Source organism: Solea solea, chromosome 13 (assembly GCF_958295425.1).
Source record: "Solea solea chromosome 13, fSolSol10.1, whole genome shotgun sequence".
NCBI lineage: Eukaryota > Metazoa > Chordata > Actinopteri > Pleuronectiformes > Soleidae > Solea > Solea solea.
The window spans coordinates 13,626,930-13,647,072 of NC_081146.1; the positions used below are offsets into that span (position 1 = coordinate 13,626,930).

The window sequence follows — 20,143 nt, forward strand, 5'->3', positions numbered from 1 at the left end:
ATACTACACATGTAGAATTTAATTTTATTAATCCCCTTAGGGAAAGTATTCCTCTGCATTTGACCCATCCTAGAATTAGGAGCAGAGGGCTGCCACACAGAGTAGCGCCCGGGGCTTTGGGGGTTGGGTACCTTGCTCAGGGGTAACCCAGCCCTTTTTGGCCGGGGGGGGATTTGAACCGGCGACCCTCCGGTTACAAGCCAAGTTCCCTTTCCACTTGGCCACGGGCTGTCCCAATAATGCTGCAACAATAACCCTAACCCATTTCTCCATCGTTCTACACGCGTGCATGTTTTGGTTGTGTTTACCCACAATGCCCTGCGTTGTAGTCCGATTCCTGCCTTTGGTTCACTTGAAGCGAACCGAGACCTAGCAGAGTTTGCCTCTTTGATGCGCATCAGAGTTCGGTTGCACATTCACACCTCCCCAAACGAACCGTTAAGATATTAACACTTTATCAGCAGTGACTTTGACAAGCATGCCACCTTTTACACTGCCAGCAGGGACATAAACCGATTTTAACCAATAATCAAAAGCCCTAATAAACCTACTCCTGTTTAAATCTGTGATATGTGGAGAATATGCTGACCACGTATATAAAATAATCAATGATTTTTTTTTTACATCATGACACAAAGGAGTTGTTAATCCACTGCTGTCTCAGTCAGTGAATTCAAATGAGTTATTTTATGACTTTGGCGTTTGAAATCCTTTGTTTGGATTCACTTGCGTGACAAGTGACAAACTTACCAAACAAGGCAGCAATAGACATGCAGCCCAGTTGTCCCCGTGAAATAAAAACGCTGATTATCTCTTGGGACTTTGGTGTGGAACAAATTTCAGTCTCCCCCCCCCAAAAAAACAAAAAAAAGAAGCTGTCTAACAGTGAAATAAGGAGGCAGGCATAGTCTTAAGATATCATAGATTTTATTTAGCGAGACATTTTGGTGTTAAATCTGATTTTCCTTCTGTCTCTGCTGGCAGTCATGAGTGTGAATGTCTAAAGTTGGTTCAAGGACATAGCTGTGCACTATTATTTCACTCTGCAAAGTCAGTTTTGACAATGAGCCAATAACCCATACAACCGAACTTTACAAATGTCGAACTGACCCTTTTGAAAGGAATACTGCGTCGTGATAATGCACTGCAGTAATTTACTTGTAACGTACATTCATCTTCAGTCACGCAAAAATGGTACCTATACGTCACAATGCAGTCGAATCCCGTTTAACACTATCGTATAGAAGCTGTGGTATTCTTTCCTGCACCTATTCTTATTATCACAACTCATACAATGACTCAAATTAAAACTCCTATTAATCCAACAGTGTAATCCCTTCATTGCATGGAGCAGTCCTTTCAGCTTGAGTGTGGATTAGAGAACAGTGAGACCCTGTGTTGGTGGTCACTGGTGTATAACACCTCATAAAGATAATATGCTGTGTGTGTGTGTGTGTGTGTGTTTCCTGCTGTGCTGGTGGTCAGCATTGTATACGCACGTGTGTGTGCATGCGTGTGTGTGTGTGTGTTCGGGGATATGCTGTACATGTGGATAATGTGCTTCTTTTCTCCCTTTGTGGTTACCTGGTGAAGGGGAAAATCCCTGTGAGGTGGTCCTCTTGCAATGTAGACTACAAAGAAGGGGGCCAGTAACAGGAAACAGTGAATTAAAAAAAATCAGTCTCCTGAGTCCAATGATCTCTTGTCCAAGATTTGGATTCGGTAACCTAAATAAACTTCTTCACAACATGCTGTCCCCCGCCCCCCCCATTCAAATCCAATTCTCATCACCCTTTTGCTTTGAAAGGAATTCAGTTTCAGGATATTTGTCGTAAATGCCCATCCCTCCTTACCATCTCCTCAGCAACGCAGTGTTGCTCATACTGCGTCCCTTATTTGAATGTGCATTATTTCTAAGCACTTACAAAATCCTAATTCCTAACCTTGTTGTGAAAGAGAATGAAATGCACCGTCTTGACCCGACTGTATCTCATTTGCTCAATGCAAAATTGGAACTTGTGGGCAGAAATGCAGATGGTAAATGGGAAATTGAAACAGCTATAATAAATATATATGGGTTTTTTTTGTTGTTTTTTTTTATCCCTCTGCAACTGTATGGGAAAATCTATACTGTATAGTCTACAATCATGAAACGATATTGGTCAGAGAGATGCACGGCTGCACAGCTCTCACTGGAGCTCGGAATGAATGTATTCATCACGCACTGTTGTTGCATCTCAAATGGGGACAATCTTAAAAGGTGGTCCTAAACATAAAAACAGTTTATCTTCATTTGAAGCAATGATGCATGGTGGTTGGATTGTTTGTGTGTGTGTGTGAGGGAGGGAGAGAGAGAGAGAGAGAGAGAGAAAGATGCAGAGGGAGAGAGGCATTGTGTGTAGGCATGCATCTATAAAGAGATATACAGCATGTATATATTCATGCCTGACTTTTATAGCCATGAAAACAAGGCCCACTGGTCTACAGTGGCACCCAAGCAGATTTTATTACATTTTAGCATCACCATGAACATACAGTATAGTAAAATGCTAAATAATGTGCCAACTCAAGTGTGTGTTTTACTGTTTTTTTTACATCTTAATTCGTAGAAGCATTCTGATGAGGGGGTGTTTTGTGTTGATACGTCATAAATGAGCAAAGCTACTGTCTGTCTGTGAAGTGCTCTGAGAAACAAATGAAGTCCTACACTTGATTTAAGAAGGGCGACATTAAATTATGTTTAACAATATACTGTTATTAAAGTGTCATTTGCTTATGAAGTTGTCTCTGCATGTCTAAGATGCATTGCTTGTGGAATGGCTCCTACTTCATCTTATATTATTATCAGCAGTGGAAAGAGCACTGAGAGTAAAAGTTACTCAGTTGCTTTCTTGACAAGGGTTAGGGTTCTTTCTTGTGTCGTGCAAAAAGGACAAGGGACACAAATCTCTCATTGTTTTGAATTAAATGCAAACCTTTGCCAAATTAAATATGTCAACACATAATGTATCAAAACGGGTCAAAGGTTTTTTATATGGAGACCAATATTTTTTTTACTTGGTAACGGATGTGATTTAAAACATAGCAAAGTACAGTTCTTCTAAAAAACTAAAATTACAAATTTAAGAAATGACTTTAAAAAGTACAACTACACAAATTGTACTCAACTCTACTCAATTACAGTAACACAAGTAAATGTAAATCATTACTTTCCACCTCTGGTTATTATATTATATTATATTATGTTATATCAGCACCCATGTTGTACTGGTGTCATTTTCTACTGCAGCCATTTCTCCAGACCACATACCAGTGATTTTCTTGTATTGTCAGTACTGTTGTATTAATGCAGGATAGACTGCTTTGGGTGTTATGTAAAAAAAAAAAAAGACATGTGGGCAAGCACACCCAACGTGTCAAGTACAGTGTAGAACAAAAATCTCCTAATCCCCTAACTCTTTGCTATACTCATTATTATTTCACAGGGCAGCTGTCCCAAATACAGGGCCTAACCCCGCGCAGCCCAGTCTGCCAAGCTCCAGCTCTGGTTTTTTGATGTTCCTCCAACATCCACAAGAATATGATTATTTCATTCCTCTTTTTAACATAAATCATCAATTATTCAACCTCTGCTAGACTAAATTTGATTTTTTAATTTAACAAAAATAAGTATGTGCATGTGTGTGTCCACCCATTTAAAGGGGGAGGCTGAATATGAAATGTTCCACAAAGCTAATACTGTACCTCAAGCCTTTAGATGAGTGATGAATGTTGAAAGGGGTGGTGTAGATGGGGAAGGGGGAGAAAAAGCATCTACTCCAGAATAAATGATAACTGCATTAGCATAGGACAAAAAAGAAAATGCTCCCTTCCCTTGACAATAAATTGCCTCCCATTCGCACAGCAAGCTGTCCACACAACAAGTGCAACTGTGACAACTGTGTGTGTGTGTGTGTGTGTGTTGGAGAGAGACATGAAGCACTGTAGCAGTAACACACATAAAAAAAATAATTGAATAATATACATTGACATAAACCCATTACCTCCAGGATTTGAAATGCAATTAAGCAATTTTAAATACCCATTGGGCTGTGATAGTAAACTTTTACTGTATCATTGTGAAGAAGTCCTAAAAGTTACAACTTGTTCCTGAAGCATTCAATCATTGTTAAATTAATTAGCTGGTGACGTACAAGCCCCTCCTTAATTCATACCTTTACACAAAAATGCTTCCTTTATCCTTTGGCCTCATTTCCTCCTTCTCGCTCTCCCTCTCGTTCCCTTGTGTCTGTCTTCCTCTCTCTCTCCCCCCTGTCATTCCTCTCCTCTTCTTATATCTCATCTCTACTAATGAGCCCACTTACATCTATGCCAAAACACAAGCAGCAAGAGAAAAAGGGAATAGGTGCAGTGCTTACTGGAAGCTCTGTTTGTTAAAGGATTCATCATGTGAACTGTTTTCAGTAAATAATAAATGCAAACGCTGACTTTTGTCTGTAGACGAGACTTCAGAACATGAATTATGCATTGTTATTCCTGGATAGGGCAACGCAGGGACAGAGTGGCAGTGTGTTGCGTGTGTGCGTGTGTGCACGAGTGTGTGTATGCGCACTAGATCCCTGATACACACTGGATACAGCTTTGGAGGCTGCAATCAAGGCCCTCATGTGGCCACAGCTCAGTGTGATGACAACTCCTAATTCATTGTTTTGTGTGCAGATACAGCTGTGGTCCAAACTGAAAGCACCTGGAACTTCATTCCGAGTCTCTGTTCAAAGCGAGCATAAAGGGAACAAGAATGGCACCGGTCGATTACTGTTATTAGCTTATCAAGTCTTGTGATTGGTCTAATGATGAAAAGCGGGACGTGTGAGTGTTGTCACTCTCCTGTGTTGTGTGTGTGCAGGAGGTGTGCCCTCCCAGCACATTTGTTTTTACACACGTTTTCCATTTGGTCTCTCCTCTCCCTTGTCTCTGCTCACTTTCCCTGCGTTTTCCAATCTCAAATCATCAACAACAAAGGAAGCTGCATTCCCGCCAGACAGTGCAAAGGTTCCACAAGCAATGAGCTAAAATGAGTGTGTGTGCGTGTGTGTGTGTTTTTTTTTTCTTTTTCTTTTCTCATCGCTTGTCACTGGAGAACATGAGTAAAAAAAAAAAAAAACTTGATTGAAAATCATGAAAACTGGGAATAATTACTAAGACAAGAATGGCAACCATCCACCTGCCACAGCAATCATCAGTGATCTCCGCTGTCATTTCACTTGTAGTAAATAATGCATCAAAAGAAACAAAGGGGAAACAAATATGCAAATAAACCTCAGAAAGGCCAGTAACATTGGCCTACTGCCACATGGGAAGAAGTGGATTATTATCATGGCAGGTTATGACTGTGATGAATCTGAATTCCTCTTGTTTCATCTTGACAGTACTGAAGTCACACATGCACAGAGAAAGAAAGAAAAAAAAATGCGAAGGGATTTGAGGGTTTGATTGAGGAGGAAAAGGAGAGCGAGAGAGAGGGATTAAGGACAAGGGGAATGGAAGGATTGAGGGAGGGGGAAGGAAAGGCGCAGGGGAAGACATCGGAGGGGAGAAGAAAGAGATTTGGGTGGGGAAGGGAGGAAAGGAGGGAGGGAAGCTTTTGAGGGTGTATTCGACATACTGTGAAAGGTAGCCATCAAGAGCTTTGATGAAAAGTGCAGGCCTTCTAAAGCTTAGAAGTGACAGCATATGATTTGGTCAAAGCATGAAGCGTTTCAAAGGTAGACATTCTCACTCCCATTCATCTCTCCCGGGTTGAGTATAACTTTTGGGCTGAGCTCTAGCAAAATTCTGGATTGCTTTGACAGATCGGCTGCATGTGGTACTGTCCCTGTGACTTACAGACAGTGGGAAGGCTGGAAATGTAGACAACCTGAAATGAAGGGGGATTACATGCACTTTTTTTTTTTTTTTTTTTTTTAAGTAAATGTCCTGGATAAGCAGCTACGTAGAGAGACACTTTTTTTTATCAAGAGAGCAACCTTTGCCTAAAATGATCCCTCTTATCTTTGCCCTCATCTCTTTATTGGTAGCTATAAAAGTGCTGGATATCATAATAGCTATGAAATCAGTTGTTTGTGTTTTATTGACTCATCCAAAAACATCGCTGTTAAACTTTTGCCTGCCCATGCCGAGTCCATCTTAACTCAATTTTGAGCAGGAAAAACATTTAAGACAAAACTTCTACACACAATATCCCCCATTCCTACATTCTATAAACACCTCTTATGGCGATTACATGTGTTTTGTACATATTGCAACACCTTAACACGCGGCTACTGCAGCGCAATTGGCCACTTAGTTTTCTTGGAGTGGTGCTTGAGGCTTATTAGCAGTTTGGCTTGGGAACAGCAATATGGACAGGCTTTCTGAGCCAGCAGTCGTTAAAACGGAGGTTTTGAGGTTTACGGGCCGAGGTCAGTGGTAACAGGCAGCAAACCTGTCAGGTGATGCTGGTGTGTCACTTTTTTTTTTATACACGCACGTACACAATACACATTGTGCTGGAAATAGCATGCAATTTTACACCTATGCACACACAGCGAGACCAAACACTCATGATACTGCGCTTTACATATGAAAGAATGCTTGAGCACAGATATTGAGTGTGCATGCCTATTTTCTGTCTCTCGCCGACTACACACACACACAGAGAGAGAGAGGGAGGGAGAGAGAGATAATAGTGTCTAATTTAGACCCTCATATCTGTAGAGTTCTCCAGAGGACTCGTCCTCATCAGGAATATATTGGTGACCTACATACTAGGAACACACCCACATGCACACCAGCACAAGTACACATGCTTTGGCACGGGCACACACATCTATACTGCTCACAGGCATCAGCAATACACGTCTGTACCACACAGACACAGACACAAAAAAACATGCCTGTACACCACCTGGTTGTAACTCTGCCCACACAATCAGGAGCAGAATCCCAGGAGTGACGCCACCATTGCAGGCGTGTACACATCATTTCTACAGTACAGTAAATGCTGTATGCAAGTCTGTTTCCACCCACTCCAGAAACATAACACAAACTAACTTAATACTACTTACAGAAAAAGGAACCTATAATATTTAAAAAATTGTGGTCAGAGGCCGAAGATAGGTTTATGTTGATTGGTTTTATGGTGAAAACCAACAACATGGACACTCATTTAAACTTGTTTAAAACTTTACAGGTAAGCCGTAATATATCCATTTAGATATGACATTCACTTTTGCTATTCTTAATAGAATATTAATGACAAGAAAATCTTAAGTCTGCTCCCCACCATAACATTAGTTCCTGTTTTTTGGGGGAGTTACTTTGACCTGATTCTTCCCTTTACAGTGTAATCAAAGCCCCACCAGCCCAGTCTTTCTAAAGCTGCCTCGCTGGAAGACTTGACACATGCTGTGATACCTGGAGTGATGCATGGTTTAGGATTCTAGGCTGGAACAACATACCTGAAAGCAGTGTTCCATGGATTTCCACTTTAAGTAGGAGCACTTTTCTTCTGACAGCAGATCTGCCGATGATGCAGCAACCGTGCTGTGTTTCTGATGGGCAGAAGTGGAATCACTGTATCCATGCTGTATTATGCATTCTCTTGGCACCAGACAGACCTCCAGTCATCATCCAACATTCATGGGCACCGTCTGTCAACTTCACAGTCTACTAAATGGCCGAGAGGCCCTGACAGAGAGTAAGAGAGGGAGGGAGAGAGAGAGAGAGAGAGAAAAAAAATCTCAACTTAACATACAAGGAGGCCTGACTCATGCATGGTTTTACCGTTTAAAATGCAACAGACAGTAAATCAGACGCACTTACCAAATAAGAGCAATGAGGAGACAAAGAGTCAGATGTGGAATGGCATTATCAAGAGGTAATACAAGGGAAAGGGTTATCATTACAATTCTCATATAGCTCCTAATAACTTTTAATGGCATGGTGTAATGAGCAGTGCGGGTCAAAGAGAGGTTTGGAACCCCCGCTGTAAGATATTTGCCAATGCGTGGAGACATGAGCAGACATTTGTGGGTGACTGTCTGCTCGGCACCATGATTATTAAAGAACCTGACTCATACACTGTGAAGACCATGGGGCTGAGGTTAGGACCACAAGTGCTGCAGAAATAGGCACTTTGTGGAAACACATGAACTATTTTCACATCATCACTGAGGAGAAGGACTTGTATTATTCAGAGTGGTGCCTTTAGCTAGCATTGCGGCTACAATGTATTGGCATACATGCAGATACAGCCATTACAGCTGCTATCAGTGATATACTTACATTAAGTAAGGCTATATATGTATATGTATATATATATATATATATATATATACATATACATATATATGTATATATATATGTATATATATATATATATATATATACACATATATATCAGTTGCAACGATTTGTCAGTAAATCTTCAATGAACCATTCAACCATTGCACAACACTTTATCCAATCAGGAGCAAGATGTCCAGAAAAAAGTGGGCCTCTCTCCTCAGGGGAGGGGAGCAGTCATGGCACAGACAGGAAGTCAACCAAAAGATGACATCACTGAGAGCAGCTTTGTGACAGGTTGTGTCTTTATTTGTTCTTTAGTTGGAGATGACCAGATACTCCTTCACTGAGGAAATGCACCAGTTCCCGTCACTGATTGTCTAGTTATCTGTTGCTCCAGTAAATCAGACCCTAATTACCGGAATATTGTGTGAGCAAATTGACTGGAATTTGGGCTGTGTATTTTTATGTAAATCTGGTGAAAAGTCAAAAGACAACGGTAGTTTATTTCATTATATGCAAAGCATGTCATTTTCTTCTCCTGCTAGGCGTCTCTCGATCAAAACAAAAGCATAAGAGATTGTTTGATGACAGCAGGAAGCAGCGTGGCATCATGCGAATAGTTGTCTTGTTGTCTCATTTGGTTCTCCCGTGCATATTTTGTGCTTTATATGGAGAGGCAGTGAGTAGTTATGATGAATTAGTAAGAAATACACACAGTACAGGGAAAAAAAACAAAAGACAGCACACTGGTGAAGTTTGCCCAGGAAGTTGGAGACACGGGTAAAACGGATGATGTCATTAAAATGCAATTAATGTGAAGTGGTCGGTTACTTTAAATAGAAATGGGTATATCTATGGATTTAAATATTTTTTTTGGGCTAATGTAAGTGCATTACACAAAAGAAATGTATCACAGTCTTGTTGTTTTAGATATCTTAAAACATAGATGTTACATCTGTAACGCAATGACTTGTTAGAGACGAGAGAGTTGAGACTTGGATCGAGATGTTAATTAAATGTCAGACAAGCTGACACCAGAGAGCTACTGCAGCTGCCCCCCGGGGGAGAACAAAATGAATTTCTGGTTTGGTAATTGTAGAGAAAAACATGAAGGACTGATGATAAACTGATAAAATCTCACTGTGTCTACTGTAACCCTACAGTGCAACAGCAGGATTACAACTGTTGACATAAGTCTGCAAACTCTGTCTATAACAAGTGTACACTCTATCTCCTACAGTGTCTGCATACCAAAACAATAGAAATAAAATATGACAAAAAGTTCTGAAAAAGTTACTCCTGGCCCCACGACCTTGCCAGAAAATAGAAATGTTCCCTTTTTTTGTTTGTTTTCAGGGAACACAGAAGTATGACACGGCAGTTTGTCTCCCACTGCCTTCGGGCAAGACAGGTAGAAGACAAAATATCTGTGCACTTGCACTTAGCTGTCTCACTGCTGTATGTGTTATAGATTGATACTACGGTGATTTAGACGGTATTTCTTTTGTAGTGATTTAAGCAGTCGTTCAGTATATGTTTGTACTGATGCTGTTCCATTGTTAGGATACCATAAGATAGTGCTTCCCTTTCAGAGTGGTGAAATGAGTAGAGCTCTGTATTTTTGTTTTACTGCATGTGTGCAGTTAAAGTTGTACAACATAAGTCCGGAAATCGCAGCCAGCAGGCTACACTTTTACTTTTGAAAAATGTGACCGATAGATCTTACCCCTCTCCTATCAGCTCTACTGTCAAAGCCACAGCCTCAAAACACTAGAAGTCCTTTTCTGTAGCGGAAATGGGAATTTATTTCTTCCTCTGCCATTTTTCTTCCCATGAAACATAACGGTTTAGCCTCTCTGACTTGGGAAGACTTTGGTCATGTGCTGTGAGAGCACAATTTATCGATGGCAATCAGGATTAAGGGGATTTCATCAAGTTAGATGACTCAAAAAACGAATTATGGACCCGTAATAATTATAATCATTTTAATTTGCCTATACTGTCTAGTCTTTTATCTAGCTATGAAATTGAGATTGGGGAAAATGCAGACGCTTCAGATCGACTCAGATACGTGTGGACTGCGCGATGTTATTTTCATGAAATGAGACAGAAGACATGAAGTTGAGGCAAATTTGAAGGGACAGAAGATGTAAGAGAGACTAAGAAAGACTAACACAGACACAGCGAGAAAGGGGTGGAGTGGAACAGACAGCATTTTGGAGTCACACGTTCAGTGTGTGCTACCAAAGAGCCGCGCTTCTGTTATGTAAACCTGAATGAAACGTTCATCAGGGTGGTGCATGAATGACCCACATGGTGAGTTATATCTATAGCGAAAAGGTAGAAGATGAAGGAAACACCGGTTCGTAAGATGGAAGGGACGAGTGAGAGGAGAGACAGGGATTAGGCAATGAAAAGAGTGATGAGATCAAGAGATAGCCCCGACACGCTCAGGCAGCATATGCCTTATGTGAGCCTGAGAGCAAGACACACACAAACACACACACATATGCACATAAACTGTGATGTGGTTAGCTGTGGCTTTGTCCCTGACTGGGTGTATAGAAGGGATGTTTAGAGAGAGGCTGTTCTGTACAAAGTTGTGCCAAATCCCCACCACACTGCACCCCACCATCATGGAGAATGGGACTTAGTGGGCTTTGGGCTTCTGTTGTGGTTTTCTTTAATTCTCTCCCTCTCTTTTCCTTCCCTGTATGACTCGAACTCTATCTCTTTCCCCGCTGTCTGTAGGTCTGTCTGTTCCTCAGTCCAATGCTGTGGTTCCCTTCAGCTGTTTCTCTGCATTCTCTTCCCTCTACTCCATAGAGTCCATCGATCTCGCTCTCCTGCTTAACCCGTCATCTTCTCACTTTTCACAACAGGCAATACACAGCCATGAATAACATTTGCAGGGGGGAAACAACCACACATCTGCATGGAACTATTCAAACAGGCAGTGCAAATGTCTCTATAACTTCAGACAAGGAAGCAGGTAATATGAGAGGGTGATGGAAAGCACCGTGTCAGTTTGCAAACCGAGCCACAGGGAGACGAGGTGTGTTCGGGAAAACATTCAGTTCGTTCCCACAAGTGGTTGCAGGACCTGATCTTTGAGGCATGTGCAGACCTAAGTGCTGTAACATGAAGACAGGAGGAGTTTAGATTATGATTGTAATAAGCATAGGAGCCTTCTGTCAGATAAACCGCACCGTTCTGTGATCATACGGTGGTGGGCTTTGTTGAGGTTTAGAGTTTCTGTTGTGGTTGCTTTGTACTTCAGTGCTCGCCTTTTTTCCACCAGGATTATCATGACATTCACTCAGCATTTCTCCATCAGTCTCCCATGTCTCTCTCTCTCACCCCAAACCCTTTTTTTTCCTACGGAGTGTAAAATCAATATCCTTTCATGACCATAATACAATATGTACATTAACTGGCGCTGCTTTTTATCCTTTGATTTTTCTCCTCACTTACTTTTTTTTTGCTTTTGTAGATTATTTTCCTGGTCTTATATCAGCCTTACTTTGTCTGGGGGGGGGGGGGTATATCAAAGGAGTTATATCTCGCGTTTCTTTTGGAATAAGGTAGAATTGGCCATCTGTTTTAGCAGTCACAGTCTGGATGAAGATATAGAGGTCTTAGTAATCTCAAACTCAAAAGTGTATTACACCCACACATGCATGCTACACACATGCTCACACACACACACATTCACTCAAAAAAAACACGCCTCCCCATCCACCCATGCGTCTTCTTCCCTGGGTTCCTAAAGCTCAAACACCCACACACTGCGTCTTGATTCAATTAATCCACAGTCAAGTCTGGATTGTGACATAGACCACATGGAAGGGAATGGAGGGAAGAGAGAGAGAGAGAGAGGAAGAGAGAGAGAGAGCATCTGTCATTTGTGGGTGTGAATCAGAAACTTCATGACCTCCTTTGGCATGGCCCTTCCTGCTCATTGTGGTAATGGATGAGTGAACTTTGACCCCTTAATTCATTCTATGCCTCCCTTCCTCAGCTGCTCTCTGCCTTTCTTTCTCCCTATCTTCTGTTTGTGTGTGTGTGTGTGTGTGTGTGTGTTCTTTCTCTCCCTTCCTGTCTGTCTGTCTTACTCTCAATCTCTCTTACCTAATGAGACAGGGACTGTCCTCCCGGTGGGGAAAGAGGTCAGTACCCCTGAAGCTCATGCACACACACAAACACACACTCGCACATGGATATATACATACAGACATAGACTCCACACATGCATGCAGATAAAAGGATCAACCCCCACTTCTACAGCCAACCACCCACCTCCATGCGCGCACACACACACACACACACACATGCACGCACACACACATACAATGACCCAGAAATCCCATCTCTATTATGCAGAACATCAGTTAGCTGATGGTGGAGCTGATTATGCAGCTACCCTCAGCGAGCCCACAACTCCCTGGTGGATATCTGCCTTTAAAACCTCAATCCCAAATGTCTTCTTAGCATATCAATAGAGAATTATATATTCCTAAACAGTAGGACTTGCATACAGCTTTTCACAACTTCCCCGTCTCATCATGTTACAGGACGACCCTGCTTGAAAGGAGACAAGTTTAGGCGAACATTGCACACTAAAAGCCTCCAAAAACAACATTTGTCAGTCACACTGATATAATTATTATAAATGGTTCCCATCATTCATTCACGGTGTCTCAAAATGTCATCATATATTCTAGATTAACACTACAAGTTTGCCAAAGTCAGTTTGTTTCAGTGGTGTCGTGAGTGCGCTGTAATCCCAGTGCTAGTAAAGTACTACTTTCAAGTGTGTCAAATATCACAAAAAACACATCACACACTAATTTTATCATATTGAACTCGTTTTCTAATGAAAATGACCAACGTCCCCACTTTTTATTTACAAAAACAAATGGCTTAAGTGCAATTCCTGTTAAAGAACTGTGTTGACATGTATCAACGTACATTTTTAAGTGGTTAAATGGAAATCCCGGCCCTTTTGTTCTGGGTATATACTTATGTATCAAGCAGACTACACCACTGGTTTGATTTTTGTTCATGAGTCTCAGTGTCCTAAAGTGTGCTAAACAATGCACACACTGAGCTGATTGCCTCTCCAGCACCCAAAGTAGCTTGTTGTGTTTACAAAGTGACACACACAAAGTGGAAATGAAACCACTTTGCGTGAAACTGATAGTTTAGGATTCTGGATACGCTGTTGATCAGTTGATGTTGTAACTGTGGTGGTTTATTTATTTATTTTGATGGTTGCAGTGACAAAGTGATGTTCGTTTGCATTATATAATAAAAAAAAAACATTTAGCATATAACGGAAATCCTTTTCCTTTTTTCCATTTATTTAAAAATGAATAAATATTAAAGTCTTCTTACATTAGCTTGTTTGCTTTTCCCCTCCCTGTGTTTAAGGTGTTACGACCGAATCATCAAAGAAACGGCCCCATGTATGACTTTCAGAATCTAAAACCTGACACTGTATCCATCTCAAATCTGAAATGTCCAGTCGAGTGTGAGCGACTCAGCAGCCGCAGAGAAACAAACTTCAGATTGCTCTACAAATACCTTGGCTTGACTCAGTCCCAGAGGACTGGCTTTATAGATTGGTGCAGTGCAGGGGTGAGCAGTGGTGACCCCAACAAAGATTGCTTGCTAAGCAAATAAGCAAAGTAATCAGCCTCCGTGTGTATGTGCACACATATGTGTACCCATACCTGTGTGCAAGAGTGTGCACTCATGCCGCATGTCTGTGTGTTTGTGGGCATGTCTGCAAATGTGTATGTGTGTACTTTGTTACCTCTTTAGGACCTCGTTGGTAGTCCTCATGGAGACCAAAACCTGGTCCCGATGGACCGGAGGAATAGCTGCACAAAGCCGTGTGTTTGTGTGTGTTTTACTTGCCTGCATGCTGAAGAGCTGAGAATGCGGTGGTCCCACTTGCATGTTCATTGATAATGCCATGCATTGCCATTCGGCATGTTTTAGCTTGGTAATTGAAAGGCCATCTGTGGTCTACTGGGGCGGTTTAGGAAAGGGTAAACTACGAGCCTCATTATTTTAAGAGAAGTAAGCCATAAGAGGCCAAAACCAATTAGTTTGTGTCCAGTTTAACCTTCAGAAATCTCAATTACGGCATGCAGGGTGTATGCAATATGCAGTACTCATGCATGCTCATCAGGACATTTGTGCCGACTTGCATACGTGTTTTCAAACTGGAGTAATAAAACAAAGTCACGTTGACCTGTATTTCTGGGCCGATGAAACCAGCCACCACTTTGTCAAACAGAAGATGTTGTCATAGCCAAAACTTTGTCCAAACAGAGTATACAAAGAGAAAATTGGTTACACATCGCGAGTGTGTCTGCTTCTTTGCCTTTGTAAGTCTGCTGGGTCCATAAAACACGGAAACAGACATGACCTGCATGTCTCAGCAGTTTCCTGTGTAAGCTGAGCCCCTTCTCTCTCTGTCTCTGTGTGTGTGTGTGTGTGTGTGTGTGTGTAAGTTTCCATGGACCTCCTGTCACTCCTCAGGCCTGCAGAACAACACTTTCCACTCTATTAGTGTGTCTCGATGTCTGTGCACCAGCACACGCATGTGTGTCAGCCTTTACATGTATGTGCGTTTTCATCTGTCACCTGTCACCACCAGTGCTCCCTGCACCATTAAGACCTGTTAAGATCAAGGGTCATTACTCCAAGGGTCAAAGTTCATTCTCCCAAAGGTGAAAAGTCAGCCGGGTCAGGTTTGCTGTGAGGTGACATTGAACAAGAGCACAAACCTGGACAACTAACACCTTTGGGAACTTGGAAAACATCTCGTGTGGGCAGTGTATTCATTACAAAGCTTTTAAACAGAGTAAACTGACATGGTAAACTGTTTCGAGGGAGTGCTTACTCAGTAAAAGAGAGTAATATAAAAGCTACAGATTAAATTCATGATTTATTTTGTTTCTATTTCCATCAGAACAGTTGGAAAGATGCTTTTATCAAACATCGCTGTATTCTCCAACTAAGCTGCTTAATATAGACACATGTTTTAAGACCAATAAACATCTCAGCTGGAGGGAACTGCGTAAGAGGTGACTAATTTAACTAGCTTGTATCAGTCGGGGCAGTAAAAAAATACTTGAAAAAGGAGGAAGTCTAAGTTCCTCCTGGGATAAAGGATAGGAGTTTGTGAACACAGACATCCGTTTAACATCCACATACGAACACAGCTTCACACTTACCCACACTTGCATACACACTACACCCAAACAAACGTCGAACCAAAGCTTCAAGTCAACCCATTCACCCAGCCCCAGCAGTAAAAAACAAAGTTTTCCCCTGCAGCTAAACTCAGGCCTGCCCATAATTGAGTCTGCTCTTTCAAGTGATTTTATTGAATTCCACTTCACTGCTGCATTGTTTTTTATTTTGTTTTCTGTGCTGCTGCATTCTCGTCCTATTGTGTGTGTTTTAATATTCGATAACTTCTGAAAATCGAGGGAAATAAATGTCACCATGTGCCAATACTTTCATAATTTGAAGCTTCTTTTGATGACATTTGCTACTATCCCTGCTGGCACTATACGGCAATGCAATGACAAAACCGCGGCATAAACCTGAACTGTTTATATTTGTTCAGAGCTTTAAAGATGATAAGGTGCCATACATTGTGTTCCACAAACTAAACCATCATCAGTGGCTTTAGCTGCACAGCTGAGGGTCATGGAGTGGGTAATCACTTTGGAAAGAATGTAACTAAGAGATGAGATTAGAGGTAATACACAGTCATTAATGTGCTATAAAAAAACGTAAACTGACAGTAGCTCTCCTTTTACTCTAAAATGTATTTGCGGACATGGCAGTACACGGCAAACTGTATACACCTCATATTAATGACTACACAAAAACAAACAAACGCACACATGAATGCACAAAGGCTAGACAGACATAATGAAGGCTAATGCAAGGTTTTTAGGAGATTTTATCACAAGAACAAAGTAATGTTATCCAGCAGGAAAAAAGCCCATGGCTACTTCTTGTGCTGCTTTTCTGTTGCTTTATTTTACTGGCAGGAAAGAAACAGTGGGTTCCAGGGTTTGGAGTCATTTCATGGAGTTAAGATGGAGAAATTGATAAATACTAATATTGCTTGTTTTATTCTAATCACCACTTTCTTCCCTGTAAAATATGTATGTTTTTCCTACTTTGTCTGTATCACCTTTAGGGTAAATCATTTGTTATAGGTAAAAATGTATACATTAGACACAAGCAGGAATATGGGAGGTGTATAGGACTATATTTTTATAGTCCACTCATGTAGTGCTGCCCTAAACTCCTCTTGTGAGTGAAAATCACTAAACCTCCATATTTATTACCAGACCACACAAATGCAAAATCCCCAAACCCGGTGAATGTGTCTATGCAAGAGAGTGGGTGGGTGTGTGTGTGCATATGTATGAATGTGGGTTCATCTTCTCCCAGGTTGGACAGGATGTGGGAGGTCAGGGGAGGGGGTCAGAGGTCAAAGCCTGACTAAATAATTACCAGATACCCTTTCAGATGACACACACACACACAGAAAAACGAACACACTGCTTCGCGACTATATGGGTTGTTATTTTTGAGATGTCTGGACTCTGTCTTCCTCTGTGACCCCCTTAAGCTTGTGCACACACCTTTACAAATACACACTTAGACACACTCCCATTCCCTGCCTGTCTCAGTTGTACACACTTCTCTCTCTCTCTCTCACACACACACACACGCATGCACACACACATTGCCTGCCTGAAAATGTGTCCCAATGACAGGCTATCAGTCAGGAAACAGAGGGGAGAAAAGGAGACGAGTGAGAGAGGGAGAGAGAGAGAGAGAGAGAGGGTGGCTAGATTTAGCTTGTCAGTCACAAAGGGTCAAGGGTCACACTGAAAGCCCCCCCGACATGTATGCACGCACACACACACACACACATACAACGGTATTCATCAAAACAAGGTCAAAAGTAGAGGGCAGACAGCTGGCTAAGTTTACAGAGAGAAAGAGGGAGAGCAGACAGCTGGGTAGTTTTACTAGTGTCTGCCCTTTAAATAGAGACTGGAAGAAAGTTTACTGAGGGCACAAGTGACTGTTTACTACAGGGCAAAGAGGTGCAAGCACTTATTTCAATTGTTCTAGAAATGAACCTCATCAGTATATGGTTCCTAATGAGCATAATCCGCATCATGCTCCCAAGAATCCACTGGCGCACTTTCAGGGGAATAAAAAGAATTCAGTCATGCGAAGGAAGCTGTTATTAAGATGTCATTATTTTAACTGGCAGCACTGTCACTTTATCCAAAAAAGACATTTCTGAGGAATAATACATTGCCACGCTATTCGGATATTTCCCCTGCCAGCAAACACACACACAATGGGATGACACTATTTAATATCTGTATGAGTCACTTGAGCTTGAACTTTCCTTGTGATTCCTCTATGCGGATGCCTCCGCCACCTCTCTCAGGTGGAGCTAACAGCTGAGCTGAGTCTGAAGATTTGTTTGTTACACTGCCACCTATGGTGTTGAACATGAAATGCTTCCATACACCACTTTTCACGTTCTCTGATGTCATAATTAGCTCAGCAGGAAGGTTTGTCTTGCTCGTGTCCACACATTTGCACAGCAAAACAACTAAATATAACAATCTTATTTTCCTGATGAATCAAAGTGGATTTGAAGCCAAGCTGTGATCACAGCACCCTCTCTGCTGCACCACATGGCAATTACTTCAGATCTGATGGCCTGATGCACTTCGAGGCTGTATATTTTGAACTCAATTGATTTATTTCTTAGGGTTCAAACGGATATCCAAATTCTCAGATAATAAATGACAGTCTTAGTTACTTAGACATTTTGCCACAAGTGTAGCCTTCTTTTTCTGGCACCCATTGTAATCTGTTACAACAGGAAGGAAGCGAGTTTAAAAAAAAACTCAGTCCCAAATAGTCTGTTTTTTCACTCCATGTCACTCTGGCACACCTTCTAATCATCCACATCAGTCTAGACCTGGACACGTCAGTTCACCTCCTGTCTCTGGACTCAAAAACTCCCATCCTTTTAAGTCCACACACAGGTAATTAGTGCGCCTTTGGATGAGAAGACCTTTTGGCAAAAGGACCTGGAGAGAAATACACACACATGCTCCAAGACAAATGGATATAAGTGCACACTCAATCACACAAACCGCACATGTTCACAAACACAAACAATGTCATATTGTCAGACAGGTAAGGTTATACACAGAGACAGACACTTCCCCCAGACTCTCAGCAGGCATATGGCCAACAGGTCAGGTATTTGCACTCACAAGCTGCAGCCAAAACAAATCAGATGTTTATTGTCTTTGACTACTGGAGAACGTGACCATGAAACGAGGGAAAACAAAGTTGAAAACAGGAGGAGGGGGAGGAGGAGCTCTGTAGTACTTTCTGCTAGGAATGGGGATGCAAGTGGTCCAAATGTCTGCGAACACGTTGGATTTAATTGTCATGCTTGTTGTCAAACGTTCACGTTTACTAGTACACAGCACAACTCAGTGATAGTATTTAGTTTACAGTTATTGCCTAAGATATAATTCGAAAACATCTATGTCTTGAACATTGAACGAATCACTGGTGCGGAAGATAAGCTACCCCGAAAGCCACTTTACATTTGTTTTGTTTTACAAGTAGGATTACATCTCATAAAGTACTGCTCTCACCTGCAAGGACCCCTTATGGCGCTCCAAAGCCCATGGAGGAGCATAAATAATGTGAGCATTCAGATACAAAAGGCCAGGCCAGACATAACAACATGGGTGGTCAAGGTAGAGCAGCCAGGTGGGGTTAAAAGGAGGACCCGAGGAAAAGAGAATGAAGCAGAGCATGCGGTCAACACAGTGGGAAGCCCACTGGTCATTTCACCCATGGACACACACACCAACTGATAAATTTACTGATAAAGGGATAGATGCATGGTTAGCCAAACATGGAAACAAACACTGAGACAGTCCAGAAGCCAGATGAACAGATAAGGGATATATACACGGATTCACACACACACACACACACACAGGCGCGCGCATACACACAAACTAGTAAACCTGGCAAGACAAGCTGAGTTAGCTTGGCCTGTAGGGATGACCAAGGATAAGCTGAGATACACAGTGATCTGTCTCATTAATGTTGTGCTGTCTGGCTCATAGAACCAACTGTGTTTTTTCCACAACTCATGTAAGAATAATGGTTTCCTTGCAATTTTATATTATCTCCTCGCCGCCCATTGATCTTTCGTGTGTCTGGGAAGGATGAATAATAAGTGAAGGTTTGTGGGTTTTAACATTCAGGAAAACACACACTGTATAAAAGTCTAGGTGTTTGATGTAATATAGGGCAAGCATAGGTATAATGTGAACGCGGAGGCAATGGTTGGGTTAATATTTCATTTGCGAGATCATTTATATTTTTTATAAGGCTGTGTCAAATACACTGCAAAAACCATCCATCTTAACAAGTAATTTCATCTCACATTCTGCGTTTGTGAGAGGTCTGTGTGGGACTCTTTCCACTGCTGAGCCTGCCTGCCTGCAAGTCAGTATCTAATAAAATTCAGCAGCATCCCAAAGGACAAATAAGACACATATTGCCCTTATGGATCTTTTTAATCTAAAAAAAAAAAAATGCAATTACAAGTTTCTCAGCTGTTTACTTACCAATGTTTGGAGCCACTATCATGTGCCTTTAAAAGTTAAAGAAATACTATAGCTGGAGCCATTTGGATGATACATAA

General features: G+C 41.5%; 1 long non-coding RNA gene across 3 annotated transcripts in view; it reads right to left on the reverse strand.

The window, feature by feature from the left end:
* The window catches only part of LOC131471810 (uncharacterized), a 96,191-nt gene that overhangs the window by 22,933 nt on the left and 53,115 nt on the right, over positions 1-20,143 (reverse strand). For all 3 annotated transcript variants that reach the window (XR_009242028.1, XR_009242030.1, XR_009242029.1), the window contains one exon: positions 7,500-7,728. This is a non-coding gene — a long non-coding RNA (uncharacterized LOC131471810). The remainder of the gene's footprint in view (positions 1-7,499; positions 7,729-20,143) is intronic.